The sequence below is a fragment of the Halichoerus grypus genome, chromosome 8 (assembly GCF_964656455.1).
Source record: "Halichoerus grypus chromosome 8, mHalGry1.hap1.1, whole genome shotgun sequence".
Classification (NCBI taxonomy): domain Eukaryota; kingdom Metazoa; phylum Chordata; class Mammalia; order Carnivora; family Phocidae; genus Halichoerus; species Halichoerus grypus.
Window position 1 is genome coordinate 80,064,771 of NC_135719.1, and position 14,861 is coordinate 80,079,631.

The 14,861-nt window shown below is 42.5% G+C and overlaps 1 long non-coding RNA gene across 1 annotated transcript; it reads left to right on the forward strand.

Moving 5' to 3' along the window:
* The first annotated feature begins 6,164 nt into the window (after window positions 1–6,164).
* LOC118550023 (uncharacterized) lies at window positions 6,165–9,611 on the forward strand. Its single transcript, XR_013450162.1, has 3 exons — window positions 6,165–6,393; window positions 6,508–6,972; window positions 8,672–9,611. It is a non-coding gene; the product is annotated as an uncharacterized LOC118550023 (long non-coding RNA).
* Window positions 9,612–14,861: the final 5,250 nt, after the last annotated feature.

Consider the following 14,861-nt stretch of genomic DNA (forward strand, 5'->3'; position numbering starts at 1 on the left):
TCATGTGCTCTTTTGTGGAAGAAGATTAGCGTTCTCTGTTCATCTGGCTGGATAAGACCAATGGGGAAGATTTCCAGGCATATAGTACCAGGTCAGGGGGGTTAATCTCAGCTTTATGAATATCAGACTGACTACAGTCAATGACCACCTTCTGAGACTGTGGAAAAGTGATGGGGAATAAGGAGCCCAGTGGAATCTACCCTCTGATGTATTTGCTTCATTCAGACCGAATCTATAAGGAGTTATACCTTAGCAAAGATCTAAAAAGAAATCCAAGTTGTGGATTTCACAAATGCTGTTGTGCTGGAAGTTTTTACTTTTTTTTTCTTTTTTAAGATTTTATTTATTTATTTGAGAGAGAGAGAGAGATAGAATGAGCAGGGGGAGGGGCAGAGGGAGAAGAAGCAAGGAGCCCAACACAGGGCTCGATCCCAGGACCCTGAGATCATGACCTGAGCCAAAGGCAGACGCTTAACCGACTGAGTCACCCAGGCGCCCCTGCAAACTTTTACCTTTTATTCTTCCTGAGTGCTCAGTTGAACCTTGAGGGGAAGCTCATTCTGAGGAGGCGCTGCCCCTGCCTTTGGCTTGCTGCTGGGGACAGCCCCGGGTGACAGCTGACAGGGTGGGCTCTGGCTATTGCTACTGTGGCTCTTTCCCAGTTTGTATCCCAGTCCAGGCTCAGACTCCACAACAGAGCCTAGACCTTAGGTCCTTGTTTATACCTAGAATATGAGGCAGATGACAAGAGTGACTGTGCTCCTGATCTTGGGTGAGTTACTTTGGGATTAAGAGAAACTGGGATGTGGCCTGGACTGGGGTCTGGAATCTTGCCTGCTAGCATCGCTCTTCACCCAGCATGTCGAGGGCTGGCTGTGGGGTCCTATATTTCTCTAGGTAGAAGATTACCATTTATGCGCCGGGTGTCTCAGGGCACTAAAAATGTTCTGGGTTACTGAGCCCTGGGTCCCTTCAGGGGAGAGAAATATTAGACCTGTTACTTTTGTACACATGTTGCTGGGTTTCTCAAAATAAATATTTAAAAAATTTTGTCCTGAAACACGAATGAGAAGTAAATGGTATGTGCCTATATACGGTGAGTGTAGGGGTGGATTTGACTGTGAGAGAGAACCTGGAGGGTGCCAAGTTGGACCTTCAATTCACCTCAGTTTCAGGATAGGAGCTAGTGTTCTGTTTTTATTTTATTTTTACTTCGAGCCTTGCTAATATCACCCAGCCCATATTCATTGACTCATATGAAGGACAAGAAGCGAACGTACCCGTAACCACACCAACATCACTATAAATGAGTATATCTGCTGGTACCGAGATTTTCCCAACCAGTGACTACGATTTATTATTCAAGGATTTAAGACAAATGTGGCAACTGAAGGGACATCTCTGTTTATCCCTGGGGACAGGAGGTTCAGCACCCCGAGCCTGCCCTGGGCTGCCCTGAGGGGCACTGCTGTGTATTCCTGCTCCATGAGTGACACACAGTGAGACAGATGGGGCTGCACCTGTGCTCTATCCCCCTCTGGGGTGGGAGACACAGCTCCGGGGGAAGCCCAAAAGTAGTGCCTTCTAAAATGTTTATTTTATTGGGGCGCCTGGGTGGTTCAGTCGGTTAAGCATCTGCCTTCAGTTCAGGTCATGATCTCAGGGTCCTGGGTTCGAGCCCCTCATCGGGCTCCCTGCTCAGCAGAGAGCCTGCTTCTCCTTCTCCCTCTGCTGCTCCCCTGCTTGTGCTCTCTCTCTCTCCCTCTTTCTCTCTGTCAAATAAATAAATGCAATCTTTAAAAAATGTTTATTTTATTTTATTATTTTCAGAAGGCATTAGCAAATCCATGTATCATTTTATTATTTAAAGACATTTAGACTTACTTATTTTTTAAATAGATATCCCATTTACATGGTCAAAAATTCAAAAAGTGTAAAAGGGAATAGCGTGCAGTGTCTTCATCCCGCATTGTCCCTGAGCTGCTCAAGCATACAGAATAAGGCAATCTATGGTATTTATACTACTGTTGCTTAGCTTACTGGTGCCCTTCCGTTTCTTACACACACACACTCACACGCGCGTATGCACTATGCACACGCCACTACATACCCTTACACGAACACTGCACACAACATAGATGACATGCTTCTTGGCTTTTGAAAAACTTAGCCTCCGTCAAATTATTATATATAGTCACACAAATTGTGCACACTTCCTTGGCCGTTTTGAAGCATCTATGAGAAGGTTTCCAAGTCTCCTCTGTGTTTAGATCTCTCCCTCTCTTTGTTGCTCCTCTCTCTCTTCTTTTGTCTCACTCTCCTGGTGTGGGTTGCATGGCAAGGAGAATGGAGATGATGGGAGAGGAGGGGATGGGGAGAGTTTTAAAATTCTGATTGGTATGATGGACTATTTTTACAATATATGAGGCAGAAACGGAGATTGTGAGTCATGATCACTTTCCAGAGTTGGGTCCTTTGGGGGTCAAAGGGAGACAGGAATACTTACAAAGTTCCTGGGAATCTTGTTAGTGTTCCTGTGGCTTCATCAGGACTGTAAGGATATTATTATTATTGTTGTTGTTATTATTATTATTTTGGTGGGGGGTTGTCTCTGATTTTGACAACGGGGAAAGCAATATTTGATGGCATTTTCTATTGAGAGTGATAGACCATCGGATTGGAGAGTGTTTCCATCTAGCTCATCTTAGGGTATGGTGGAGAAGTCGTATTATGGGAAAACAAAAGTTACAGAGCATTAGAGCCCATAAACTCATCTCTGTTGGCTGACATCTTTCTAAACAGGGGTGAGGAGCCTGCTGAAGGTGAAGCAGCGTCCTGGGTCACTGAATGCTCAGGATATAGGCAGCCTTTCTCTCAAGTGCACTTAAGAAGACCATGATTCCCTGTACTACATGTGGTACAGATAATATCCTGGAAAAAGCCCAGAGTTTCTGGTTCCCATAATCTCACATGGAGTAAACGAGGAAAGGAGATTCACAGCATTTGAACAAAGACAAGAAACACACCTCCCTGCACATCACAGATTTGAAGCCTGGAGACTCAGACACTTCTGTCTGTGTAGCAGATTTACAGTGACTCCTAAGTCCCTGGAGCTTCCACTCAAACCAGCAGCAGAGTCCAGCCACACCCGTGACTTGAGACTTGAGAGGGTGGGGTAGAGGGGAATCTCTGTCATGTTTCTTATGAAAGTAGATATCCATATCATAGCTGAGAGGCCGTGTGTGATTATCTAAGGAAGACATTAGACTATTCTGTGGATCACTGATCCATGAAAGGAAATTATAGGTGGAATCTGGCCCAGAAAAATCTTCAAAAAATTTTCTATCTGCGTTGGTGTTTCATCTCACTCTTGTTCATGGGATTTCAGCTGGGTGATGCCTTGGTTGTAGTTAGGAGGCAAAGAGCCTGTCTTGGAGATAGAGGGGCCAGGAGTATGGTCCTGTTCTTTCAAGGAGTCACTGACTATGAGCAATCACCACGGTTAGGTTGAATTTTAAGTTCTAGTTTTATAAATGAGAATCTGCATGTTGAACACTTTGAAATAATAGCCACTGAGGGGTGGTAGAAAGAGCGGTGGGATTAGAAACAGTGAATTCGAATTCCAGTTGTATTTCATCTTTGCTACTTGCCCTTGGGTAACGAAACAAGAGTGGAAAACAAATAAGCTGTGGAGGTAGGCATTCCTGGGGTTGAATCTCAGATGTTACTCTTTGGTCAAACACTTTATGGTATCTGAGCTTCAATACCTCCTCTATAAAATGGAGATCATAATACTATCTTCCAGGGTTATTATGAGGTTAAAATAATACCACACAAGGGGTGCCTGGGTGGCTCAGTCGGTTAAGCATCCAATTCTTGATTTTGCTTTAGGTCATGATCTCAGCGTCCTGGGATTGAGCCCCATGTTGGGCTTCATGCTCAGCATGGAGTCTGCTTGAGGTTCTCTCCCTCCGCCTCTCTTTTCCTCTCCCCCCCTCACGTGTGCACTCTCAAATAAGTAAGTAAATAAATAAATAAAATCTTTAAAATAAAAATAATATCACATTAAAGGTCCTGCACTTAATCAATACCTGCCAGACTAATGTTACCAATATCCCGTATTATCATTTCTGTCTAATGAGGTTATAAAACCTGATCTGCCAACCCTATGAAACTGGAGGATGACATAAAATCTTGTGGGTTCAGACTCTTCATAAATTGAAGAAGACCTAAAGAAATATAAGAACTTTTTGGGTGAGATAAAACTCTTGGTCTTGTTATCTCTGACTAAAAAAAAAAAAAAATCAATAAATCGAATAGCTGTTTCTCTGTAGAAAGATCACATGACTTTTTTGTGAAATGATCCCCAGGGCATGGCTTTCTTTTTTTTTTTTTTTTTTTTTTTTTCCAGGGCATGGCTTTCAAAGTTCAAGTAGATAAATGATGGCTCATGGAATGATTGGTGACTGGACTCCCAGGATGGATGGGTAACTCTCTGCCTCCAGGCTGAAGACAGTCTGTGTAAATAAATGATTATGTTCAGACCTTTGTATAATTACAGAGACCAGGATGAGTTTTTGTCTGGGTTTCTGGCAGTCAGTAGTTCATCAAAATACACAACCCTGTTCTGATTTAGTATTACGACTTCCATCATAGTGAGCAGAGCAGAAGTATTCATTAAGCACTCATGAGAGCAGGGCTCCAGCTTAGGTCTCATCACTGCACTAAGAACATTACAGGCACGCAGCATGCCTTACTCAGATGCGTTTCCAGACTCACATGTGCACACACACAATTTCTCCCCAGCCTTCTCAGGGGTTCTGGTGCTATTCCACTTAGCTTGGAGGAGACAGTATTCCCTTTCTTAGGAGGAAGACAGAGGAAATGCCCCAGAGCCCTATCTATGAATACTTTTTAAAGAATTCTCTCTTCCTTTCTACATCTCTCAACTTCGGTTATAGGCTGGAGGCAGGTGAAGGGCTTAGGGTTTCAGGACAAATTAGTCACTCCTACCAAGTCTCATTGGTTGTGCCTAACTTCTTAACTTAGATTTTATAGAAATTTATCCATACTGACCTAAGCTTTAGATGAAATGATGAAAAACAAGAAAACTCACTGCTTAATTAAATTTAGTTACTATCCCTTTGTTCCCCACAATGAAAGCAGACATTGCAGCTCATTTATATTATGTTTGATGGCTATATTACTCTTTACTTCTGTCTTTTATTTTTTATTTTAAAGATTTTATTTATTTATTTGAGAGAGAGAGAGCACAAGAGGGGGGAGCGGGAGAGGGAGAAGCAGACTCCCTGCTAAGCAGGGAGCCCGATGCGGGACTCGATCCCGGGACTCCAGGATCATGACCTGAGCCGAAGGCAGTTGCTTAACCAACTGAGCCACCCAGGCGCCCTTTACTTCTGTCTTTTAAATAAGATCCATAGCCTCTACCTACTGGTCCAGCATGTTAGTAGGTGTGTTCATTCCTCTCTATGTAAGGCAATGTACAGAGAACATTTCCTACTCTAGACAGCCAATGTTGGGGTGCCTGGCTGGCTCAGTTGGTAGAGTATGGGACTCTTGATCTCTGGGTTGTAAGTTTGAGCTCCATGTTGGGTGTAGAGATTACTTAAAAAAAAAAAAGCCAATGTCATAGCCAAAAAAAAAAAAAATTCCTAGCATCATTAATTGCTTTTTCTTTTTCTAAATTCTCTAAGTTATGTAAAATAATTTCACATTTATATCACCCTTTTCTTGTACATTTTCCCCTCTGCAGTTTTTAATCACCTTTATTTTTACTTTTGTGGAAAAGAACAACATACTTTCATTTTCTCATTTTTAAATATTCTTTTAATTACTTATCTACTGAGAAGAACCTACCTTCTTTTTTTTTACTTTTTTAACTTTTGTTGGCTTAAAGTTCCCAGTTCTTGATTATGGATTCTGCCTGTTCCTTTCTGAATCCCTCTGTAATGATGCGTGAAATAGCAAGGGACAGGACAAGGCTTACTAGAAGAACTACCTCTGTTTGGCCTCCAGAGGGCGATGTTGCACAAACTAGAATTAGAGTTGAAGACCAGCATCATTCCTTTAGCTCCTCCTTCCCAGAGCTGACTGACGAGTCCCGATGGAGCCAGCCCTTTGCAGACAGTGACGTAAGAAGAACTTAGAAGTCAGATTTGTCAAGGAAGAGACTCTTCCAAACTCTCTGGAACGTGCTTATGCAAGATTCTGGAGCACTGACCATACACATTCTTTCTTGTTCCGAGGCTGCTGTTTACTCAGCCACATCCCTTCCTGCTCAGGGAGGATCTTCAAAAAGGATCCTACAGCTTCTTCATTGCTCAACCATGACCTTGGCTCCTGTCTCAGTGCTTATGATACTTTTTTCCCTGAGTGAGTAAAATTCAATTTCATCCAAGAACTGTATTACGACTGCTCTGAATAGAGACAACTCCTCTTAATAGGTAAGTCTGTCCTGGTCTCACTGACTCAGGATTGATGTTTCAGGAGGAACCAGAGCCCAGTCGGTGACCCAGCCTGATGCCCACGTCACTGTCTCTGAAGAAGCTGCTTTGGAGCTGAGGTGCAACTACTCATCTGTTGTTCAACCGTATCTCTACTGGTACGTGCAGTACCCCAACCAAGGCCTCCAGCTTCTCCTCCAGTACTTTTCAGGGGACACTCTGGTTAAAGGCATCAAAGGTTTCGAGGCTGAATTTAGGAAGACTGAAACCTCCTTCCACCTGAGGAAACCCTCAGCCCATGGGAGCGACGCGGCCAAGTACTTCTGTGCTGTGAGTGACACAGTGCCTGGGACTGCAGGGGGAGCTGAACATTAAACTGCTTAGCTCTTGTGCAGACATGGTAATAATCTTCAAAGAATCAGGATTCATGATGAGAGGACAATTCATGAGAAAAACACAATGGCTCCAACAGACTGGAGACTGGAACTTCCTCGGAGAATCACTTCAGGTGGGACAGTGTCAGGGACGGGTTTTGTGTGGGGATTGCCATCTGACCTGTGACCAGACAAGAGAGTACCATGACAGTCTATCTGATGGTTTTAATCCATTAGGGGGCACTCTAGGCTTCCCCCTAACTGAGCAACTTTCCTTAAGATCCTAGATAATTCCATCTGTGTGTGTGAATATTTGGAAAACTGAATGGAAAGATGAAGGTTAACATTAGAGGAAGGGACTGAGGAAAATGTGATAAAATAAAATATAAGTTTCTGTCATTTACTCAGCTCTTCCATTTTAATATAATCTCAAAGAGATGGAGCTCTAATCTCCATAAATCCATCAATAGATCAGGTTGAGGGGGGCCTGGACTGTGCTAATAGGACAGAGATGATTCCTGGAGCACAGTCGAGAGTAGGAATCTGTTAGAGCCAAGTGGGCTGGAGGTTCCAGTAGAAAACATTTATATTTTACTTTTTTTCTTAATTTTTATAACTAAACATTTTTAAAACACATTTCTATTCCACTGACTTAGAAATTACTCCAATACCACTGATAAAATTTCTTCTTCCGTATCTCCTCTGAGATAAAGAAATGAGGGAACTGAGGAATAAAAGTAGAGAGAGGAGAAAAGGGAGAGATGTAAGGAAAGATGGGGAGGAAAAGGAGAAACACTTTGAACTGCAAAATGTGGCCCTCACCTCATGTTCACAGAGTGGAATCAGTCGTGTGGGTCTCACGATGTGAAGGGAAAGGGTTGGGTGGGAAGAGAGGGGGCTGTGAACAAGACCAAGGTGGCCATCCTATACTTGTCCTATTTCTTTTACTACCAGTTGAAGTCTTATTGTAGGACATATACTATGTTTAGGTATAAACACAAATCTATATTTTCTAGATTTACAAAATGATTTAAATTTCTTTCATTTGTATTTACTTATCTAACAAAGGGGATTAACAAAATGATATGTACTGTGAAACAGTTTTCCTTTGTTAGATATTCCTTATAAATAAATTCTCACATTCTCTGTTAAACTACATGTGTTTATTCTTCTTTAGAAAGCAGCCTCCCTGCAATTATGATCTTCCAGGATGTACTGACTTGACGAGGTCCCTATTTCTGTCTGAGTTGTCATCTCACTTTTCTTACCCTCTGTTCAGACTTTCTATACCTAAAACGGTTCTGAAAAACAAAACAGAAAGACTGGGAAAGTTGGATATCTTCCTTTAGTGCCTCCTCTGCCCAGTCCAGCCTGAATCCTCCACCCCCAACACACCCACACCCCCGAGAAACCTTACACACTCGGCCAGGGCTGGGCCATCATGGGTGGAGTTTCCTGTTAAGAAGCAAAATGACAAAGCTCAAGTGTGAGTGTCATTGGTGCTCAGTGGTTCTGGTGGAACGGATTGACTGTAACAACACAATTTCTCTGGACCCAAGACTCTAAACTTTGCACAGTAGGGGTGTCGGTAACTAAACAACTACACAAGGAATCATGAAGAGATGCTGGGGAGCTCTGCTGGGGCTCCTGTGGGTCCATGTTTGCTGTGAGTGGGGGCTGGGAGTGGTCCACAGCCCACAGTGGTGGGGGGAACTGACGCTGAGCTCCTAGATGTTCTTGCATCCTCAGGGGTGTGTCTCTGGATACTTTACAGTTTTGAAAACTGCATCAGTGACTCCCCAGTGATATCATTGTTTTTCTCTTTCCTAACAGGGGTGAGAGGGATGGAGGTGGACCAGAGACCTTCAGTCCTGAGCCTCCAGGAGGGAGCCAGCTCTACTCTGAAGTGCAATTTTTCCCAAACTGCGGGCAGCCTGCAGTGGTTCCGACAGAACCCCGGGGGTGGTGGCCTCACCTCACTGTTTTACATAGCCTCGGGGATGAAGCAGAGTGGAAGGCTAAACTGCACAGTGAATACTAGGGAACGGTCCAGCACCCTCCACATCACGGCCTCCCAACTGGAAGACTCAGCCACCTACCTGTGTGCGGTGGAGACACAGTGCTCCCTGGTGATCTGCAGCCTGCACCCAAACTGCAGCTGGGCCTGCACCCCAGCCCTTCCACCAGGAGGCCTTGCAGAGCAGAGCACATTATTCATTTTGTTAGTCTTTTCATTCTCTCTATAATTATAAACCTCGACTCCTAACATGGAGCTCTCACAGATTCTAAAAACAATGGCAAGATTCAAATCCATGTTTAAGGAAACAGTGGAAATGTCCAACTCAGGGTCAAAGTTAGATCTTCGATGAGCAGACGCTAAATAGGTTACTGTGGTGTGAACCCCACCCATGTTGTGTGCTGCTGGTACAACTCACCTGTAAATATGAACACATAGCTCAGCTTTTAAGAAGGGTAAAGACGAGCCTGGTCTTACTTGGCCGTGCTTATGCTCGTGACTTTTAGTGCCTGGAGGTCCTGAGTAACAAATATAATAGCAAAGTAGATAATGTTTAGATAACACCATGTGTAGTGAGCATCGTACAAACATCTTTAATATCATGTCATCTCCTTGACTCCTTATAATGCAGATGCTGTGTTGTCCCCACCCCCATTTTTTACAACAGGTGTAAGAAGCTTAAGAAATAAAAAGGTAAATGACTTCAAATAGCCAAGTTCCTAATCCGCAGACCCACTCTTGGAAGAGAAGCAATCTGACTTCAGATCCCACGTTCTTAATCCCTACACTCTATCTTCTCAGAAACTTACAAATCAAATTATTTACAGTGATAAATAGGATGTTTTCATAAAAGTCAATGAATAAAGAAGCATATTTTGACAATTTCTCACTAGTGACATCGAGGGGAAAGCTAGTTTGAGGTCCCCTATGAAAGGAGGACTCACCTATTGTCCTCAGGTCTACAGAAGCACCCACTGCCATCCCAGAAGGTCTCAGTGACCCAGACAGCAGAGGCCAGAAGACAAATGAGACCAGGGTCATCCCATGAGTCAACCCTGGGCCTACCAGGCCCTACCAGGCCACCGGGGATCTGTTTTCTTCTAAGAGAGAAGTAGTCGAAATTATTTCATTTGAAGATCATACAAATGTGCATTCACTCAACAAATATTTATTCTGTAGTGTGATATGACAGGCACTGTATGGAGGTTGAAGATATCTAATTCCACAGTACAGACAAGTTCCCTGTATGTATGGAATTTTTATTCTACTGTGGGGAGATAAGACAAGGAAACAATTGAATAAATGACTTCAAAATATAAGTGACATTAAGAAAATAAAACAGGGCACCTGGGTGGCTCAGTCAGTTAAGCAGCTGCCTTTGGGTCAGGTCATGATTCCAGAATCCCAGGATTGGATCTGGGATCCCCGCTCAGTGGGGAATCTGCTTCTCCCTCTGACCCTTCCCTCTCTCATGCTTTCTCTCTCTCTCTCAAATAAATAAATAAAATCTTAAAAAAACATTAAAAAAAGAAAATAAAGCAAAGTAATGTGAAAAAGAATCATAGTGATCATGGAGCTCTCTGGAGTGATGACATTTGAACTGTCTTCAATGACAAAAATGGCAAAAACAAGGTGCTAAAACCTGGGAGAAGGAAGAGTTTTCAAATGCAACAATGGCCATTAGGCAGAAGAAATTTGATATATTTGTGAAAGAAGGCTGATGTTCCCAGAAGGTAGTGAGGGGGAGAGTGATAGGTGATATGTCAAAGAGGTAGTTAGGGGCCCGATCATATGTAACCTTATACCATTATGGTTAGGTTCATATATTATTCTATATGGAGTGGGAAGCATTTGAAGGGATTTATTTATTTATTTATTTATTTTTAAGATTTTATTTATTTATTTGACAGAGAGAGACACAGCAAAAGAGGGAACACAATCAGAGGGAGTGGGAGAAGGAGAAGAAGGCCTCCCACGGAGCAGGGAGCCTGACGCAGGGCTCGATCCCAGGACCTTGGGATCATGACCTGAGCCAAAGGCAGACGCTTAATGACTGAGCCGCCCATGTGCCCCCATTTGAAGGGTTTTAAATAGGTATTCTTTTTTTTTTTTTTTTAAAGATTTTATTTATTTATTTGACAGAGAGACACAGAGAGAGAGGGAACACAAGCAGGGGGAGTGGGAGAGGGAGAAGCAGGCCCCCCACTGAGCAGGGAGCCCGATGTGGGGCTCAATCCCAGGACCCTGGGATCATGACCTGAGCCGAAGGCAGACGCTTAACGACTGAGCCACCCAGGTGCCCCTTAAATAGGTGTTCTAATCTAATTTATGTTTCAGAAGGATCGCAGTCCATACTCGGAGGAATGGCTCATGGGGGAAGTGTGGGGCAAGACTATGGCACAAAGACAGGAAGAGCTTCCAAGACCCAATGAAACCTGATGGAGGCCAAGTTCTGGGAGGGTTCCTATAATACAGTCACATTTTCTTTATGTGAAGATTTCAGAAGTAAACTATTTTAACAGCAGGTGGTTAAAACCAGTCTTCTCCCATACTAACCGCCCCTCTATCAGGCTTTCCCTTGTTTTAGGTGGTGTTGGAGTGGCTTCAGACATTTTTGGGAATCTGGCTGAGGTGAGATTGAGTTGAGGACACATTTAGTTTACATTAAGTGAGATATATTTACGTGATTTATAGTGATTTCTGTGCATAGTTAAGTTTCTGCTAGCCATTCCTAGTGTAGGAATTGCTCCCAAGACTATTCCTTCCACTTACTGTGTCCACTCACCCAGCATTAGAATGTGAAACTGCACAAAACTAGCTTGGACATGTTCTATGGCCCTCAGTACTTAAGTATGTGGGTAGAAGAAGAGAATCAAGATTCGAGATATTCAGAGTTTTGTCATATAATTAAATAATTTGCCTGTTCTAGGTACCTACCAGTGGAATGAATCATACGATGTTTGTCCTTCTGTGTCTGGCTTACTTCACTGTAGCCTATTTTCCAGGTTCATTCATGTTGTAGCATGTCTCAGTATTTCATTCCTTTTTAAGGCTGAATGATGTTCCATTTAGAGATATACCACATTGTGTTTATCCATTTGTCAGTTGATGGACATTTGGGTTATTTCCGCCATTTAGCTATGATGAATAATGCTGCTATGAACATTCATGTACAAGTTTTTGTAAAAATATGGTTTTGAATCTGAGACCTGAAGAATAAGAAAGAAATAGGCAAAGTTAGCAAATTTGTGGGAGTCAGGATCAGAAGTATAAGATAGTATAAGATAGGAGAAGTAGTCTGGGGCCAGATATTGCAGATCTTTGAAAGGAGTATAGATTTTATTCTGAGTATAATGTCAGAGCCATTGACTGAATAAGAGCTCCACGTCGACATGATCTAGTTCGTGTTTCAGTACTGTCTTTCTTGCTGCTATGTAGTGAGTGGGTTGTAGAGGGCAGAACTAGTAAGGAAACCAGTTAGAAGACTATTGCCAACAGTTCAGGTGAGGGTGGATAATAGCCTGGATTAAGGTTATGGCGGTGAATATTGAAATTTGTGACTGCATTCAAGATGTATTTACTGGTGATTGCCAGATGGCAGAGGGTGGGGGAGGGGCAACACGGGGGGAGGGGAGTGGGAAATACAGGCTTCCAGTTATGGAATGAATAAGTCGCGGGAATAAAAGGTACAGCACAAGGAATATAGTCAGTGGTATTGTAATGGCGTTGTATGGTGACGGATGGTAGATATGCCTGTGGCAAGCAGAGCACAATGGTTAAACTAGTCAAATCACTATGTTGGACACCTGAAACTAATGTGACACTGTGTGTCAACTACACTAAAAAAAATGAGTAAAAATGATGTATTTATCTCTTCCATCTGGTTTTTAAAAAATTGAGATATAATTGACAGATAACGTTGTGTAAGTTTAAGGTGTACAGTGTTTTGATTTGATATATTTATATATTGCAATATGATTACCACCATAGCCTTAACTAAGACCTCTGTCATGTCACATAATTATCATTTCTTTTTTTGTGGTGGGTACAATGAAGATCTAGCCTCTTAGCAGTTTTGAAGTTAATAATACAGTATTATTGACTATAATCACTATGCTGTTTATTAGCTCTCCAGGACTTATTTATCTACTAGTTGCAGGTTTGTACCCTTAAACAAAATCTCCCCAATTCCCTAACCGCCAGCTCCTGGTAAGCACCATTCAACTCTTTTTTTATGAGTTTGGCTTTTTAGATTACACATATGAGTAATATCATACAGCATTTGTCTTTCTCTGTCTGACATATTACACTTAGCATAATGCCCTCAAGGTGCCACCCAGGTAACAAATGGCAGGATGTCCTTCCATCTCATGGGTGAATGATATTCCATTGTATAGTATATATACCACATCTTCTTTTTTATTTTAAAGATTTTATTTTTTTTAAGAGAGAGAGAGAGAGTTGGGGGAGGAGCTGAGGGAGAGGGACAAGCAAACTCCGTGGTGAGCACAGAGCTCCACGCAGGGCTCAATCCCACAACCCTGAATCATGACCTGAGCCAAAATCAAGAGTCAGATGATTAGCCGACTAAGCCACCCAGGTGCCCCTATATACCTCATCTTCTTTATGCATTTATCCATTGGCATTTTCCTGATTTCAAGTAGACTAAGCTTGTTGAAAAAATGTGGGAAACATGTAACTTCTTCAAATTTATTTAAAAGTGACTCAATACTGTGCTGAAAAGTTGCAATGGAATTCTGAACCCTACCTTTTCACTATGCTTTCTGCTAACCCACATAACTTCTGATTGAAAACACACTCAGAACTTAATTTATTTAACCTATTGCTGTTTTGTGTGTTCATCTCCCACAGATACAGGAGAAAAGAGGATTGGACCAGCTAGTTTACCAGTTGGGGACCCAACCACAAGATGGCGAAGCATCTCTGCTGATGCAGATTATGTGAAAGGGTCCTTTTGGTTGACTGTCAGAGTAAGCTAAAGACAGAAGCAGATGCCTGTGTAGACAGTTTAAGAAACCACTGTGCTTTGGAGGAAAGAAAGAGATAACCTGGTAACAGAAGTAGCTTTCCTGGCTGGAGATTGCAGGTCCCAGTCGGAAGAAAAATGAAGACTCTTATTGGACCTTTGTTCCTGTTCTTGTGGATGCAGCTGGACTGTGAGTGGAAAGCATTTGGGAACAGGCTGTCTTAGTATTAGAAGTCTGAAAGGGGGACTGGCTTTTTCCAGACTTCTGAAGTTGCTGCAGCAAAAAAGAAATGCAAACTCTGGAGAATGATGACCTGATGATTTTGTCTGTCTTTTCTTTTTGCGCAGGGATGAGTAAAGGAGAAGAGGTACAGCAGCACCCTTCTTTCCTGACCATCTGGGAGGGAGACAGCTTTGTTATCAACTGCACGTACACAGATAGTGCCTCGGACTACTTCTTTTGGTACAAGCAAGAACCTGGAAAAGGCCTCCAGTTGCTTATATATACTCTTTCAAATGTGGTCAAGAAACAAGAACAAAGACTCACCGTCCTATTTAATAAGAAGGATAGACACCTTTCCCTGCATGACACAGCCATCCACCCTGGGGACTCAGCCACCTACTTCTGTGCAACAAGAGCACAGTGGTCCCCAGGCACCTGCAGCTTGTCCCCAAACCTAAGACTGGGGTGGAAGCCCCACTTTTTTTCCTTTGTCACAAGACTTCAAGTCAGAGATTTTGCCATATTCCATCTTAAATATATAAGCATTCTTTTTAAAAAAATATATATAAACATTCTAAATGGTCTTAAAGAAGGTCAGTTTCAAAATGACCCAGTAAGTGTCAGAACATTTGGAATGAATACTTAAGGGGAGTTAATGATTTCTTAGTTAAATATCTGGGCTTTAAGGTTGACTTTATGGGTACTGTTCAAAGTTCTCCTTTACCAAGGACATCCTGGTGTCAATGTCAGGGAGTATACTTTTTGATGGAAAGATTTTTATCTTTTAATAATAGCA